Consider the following 3,027-nt stretch of genomic DNA (forward strand, 5'->3'; position numbering starts at 1 on the left):
TCAGAATAAAGCTCAGCACGAGCACTTTACTGGTCATTGATGGCATCGTGTTCCTCTATCGTGAAAGGGAGGTCATCGAATCGGCCTTGGAGCCCCTGTGACCTATTGACATTTCTCTCTCACGTGTTGCGTGTGTCATGTAGATATTTGGAAAAACTAACACCTCTCACCCTTCCTGTGACATTTCACCTCTCCTCTATGTACCCATGGCTGCCTTTTGACCTCACTCTGTGGGTTTTTTTACTCCGTTTTATCATTTCACTCTCCCGTGTGTACTCGTGGGTGCATTTTGTAAATGCTTTGATTACACACAAATAGCAACAACAACAACAACAACAATAACAACTGCGAATGGCTCATTAAATCAGTTATGGTTCCTTTGATCGCTCCACCCGCTACTTGGATAACTGTGGCAATTCCAGAGCTAATACATGCAAACGAGCGCCGACCCGGCTCCCCTCGGGGGGTCGGGGACGCGTGCATTTATCAGATCCAAAACCCATCCGGGTGCGGCTCCGGCCGCCCCGGCCGCTTTGGTGACTCTAGATAACCTCGGGCCGATCGCGCGCCCTCCGCGGCGGCGACGACTCATTCGAATGTCTGCCCTATCAACTTTCGATGGTACATTCGGCGCCTACCATGGTGACCACGGGTAACGGGGAATCAGGGTTCGATTCCGGAGAGGGAGCCTGAGAAACGGCTACCACATCCAAGGAAGGCAGCAGGCGCGCAAATTACCCATTTCCGACACGGAGAGGTAGTGACGAAAAATAACAATACAGGTCTCTTTCGAGGCCCTGTAATTGGAATGAGCGTATCCTAAACCCATGGGCGAGGACCCATTGGAGGGCAAGTCTGGTGCCAGCAGCCGCGGTAATTCCAGCTCCAATAGCGTATACTAAAGTTGCTGCAGTTAAAAAGCTCGTAGTTGGATCTCGGGAGCGGGCCGGCGGTCCGCCGCGAGGCGAGCCACCGCCTGTCCCGGACCCCTGCCTCACGGCGCCCCCCGCATGCCCTTAACTGGGTGTCCGGTCCTCGGGGCCCGAAGCGTTTACTTTGAAAAAATTAGAGTGTTCAAAGCAGGCCGCCCGTCGCCGCTGAATACCGCAGCTAGGAATAATGGAATAGGACTCCGGTTCTATTTTGTGGGTTTCTGGAACCCGGGGCCATGATTGAGAGGGACGGCCGGGGGCATTCGTATTGCGCCGCTAGAGGTGAAATTCTTGGACCGGCGCAAGACGGACGAGAGTGAAAGCATTTGCCAAGAATGTTTTCATTAATCAAGAACGAAAGTCGGAGGTTCGAAGACGATCAGATACCGTCGTAGTTCCGACCTTAAATGATGCCGACCCGCGATCCGGCGGCGTTATTCCCATGACCCGCCGCCGGATTAGGGAGGGACTGCACAAGTGAAACTCAAAGATTTGACGGTTACTTCATGCCAATGGCAACCCCTGCTGGGGATCCCTGATTGATTAGAGACATTGAGTGCCTGGGGAGGCCCCTACCTGGTTGATAACCACGAGAGGTGGTCTTGCTCCTCCCTGTCTGCACTACGATATAAGACGAGGCTTTATTCTAAGCTCGTTGGCCTCACTAGACCCCTTGTCTGCATAGTGAGAGGATTATAACAGCACCTTGCCGGGTAACCGCGCTACGCAGACACCTCTAGTGTACGGGAACCAGGGAGAGCACCCCTCCCTCGGTATATGGCTGTTAGGGTGTCCTGGCAGATTGGTTGATGATGCGTCAGGAAAGGTGCGTCATCTTGATCCTTCCCGCACTGCGTATCAGCTCCAGATGATGATGCGATGCCGAATAATCGCGTCAAGAAACAGGATGGTAGGGCGCCCTGTATAAAAAGCTACCCTGTGGAAGCCTCTGGATCGGGTGACCACAGTATGGCAAGGTCCCCTCATGGTCCCAGAGCCAGGGATCATGACGGTGGTGGTGGCTCATCTGGCAAATCGACCCTTGATATGGCTATCGTTAAGAATTGTTCAGTGGTATTGACTCGTCTCCCGGAGGGACGGGTTGGAGGCAATACCCTGACAGGGAACAATGCAGCAAACCTCAGAGCGAAGAGTCAAATTGAAGAAGCCTCAGGTCCAGTGCAAACTGGCACCTCCCAAAGAAACGGGATTGAGCTACCCTACCTCTAGCGGGGCGCAGGCTGGGGTTACTGGAGTGGTGGTTTTACTTCCGCTGCGGGACTTCACGTGTGCCCTGTGTGGCGTGTCGGCTGGCGCCCTTGCATGGATCAGGAAACATTTCGCGATCCAGCATGGAAAGGCGCTTGTTAGATACAGCTGCAGAACGTGCGGAAAAACCTCGGAAGCGGCCCATAAAATAGCTTGTCACATCCCTAAATGCGGTGGAGTGAAGGTCTAAATGCGGTGAAGTGTGAGGGGTGTGAGGCTACGTTTGGGTCGGTACGAGCGCGGAGTATTCACGAACTGCACGTCCACCCAGAGGTTAGGAACAGAAAGAGGATTGAATTGAGCAGGAAAAGGGGAAGTTCTGCTCCTCAGCAGACTGAGGCGGAGATTAAGACTCTCAGCACTTTGGACTCCTCCGCAGAGGGTCATCCCGCCAAACGACAGCGCAAATCTCGAGCTGCGAGGGAGAGTGAGGATACGTCTGAGCCTTCTGCGAGTGCGTCGGTCCCTCCCATTCAACCCAACTTGCCAGTGGGTGGCCTCCTGATTCTCCTCAGAGAGGTGGCCCATAAAATGGTGAGCGAGGGGGAGGGCGACGACACGGGACTCATTCAAGCGCTTACAGCCTGGCTGGAAGGCTGCGACCAGGTACCCGAACTGGTGGAAGCGGCAACGCAACGGATACTCCAAGGATGCGTCCATGGAGGGGAGAGTGGTCCCAGAGGACCGCCGTCCTCAGGTAACAAGCGAGCTCGCCCTCGGTATCGGAATTGGTGCTGTGAAAGATATCTTGCCCATAAACGCGCCTACCACAAGACCCAATACCGATTCAAACATGACCCGGCCCGCCTAGCAGCTGAAATTCTTG

The 3,027-nt window shown here is 54.4% G+C and overlaps 1 pseudogene; it reads left to right on the forward strand.

Annotated features, from left to right (window-relative positions):
• The first annotated feature begins 285 nt into the window (after positions 1 to 285).
• Positions 286 to 1,470, forward strand: LOC148997590 (18S ribosomal RNA; annotated as a pseudogene).
• The last annotated feature ends 1,557 nt before the right edge of the window (positions 1,471 to 3,027 follow it).

The sequence above is a fragment of the Pimephales promelas genome, chromosome 2, assembly GCF_988280905.1.
Source record: "Pimephales promelas chromosome 2, fPimPro1.hap1.1, whole genome shotgun sequence".
In the NCBI taxonomy this organism is placed as follows: domain Eukaryota; kingdom Metazoa; phylum Chordata; class Actinopteri; order Cypriniformes; family Leuciscidae; genus Pimephales; species Pimephales promelas.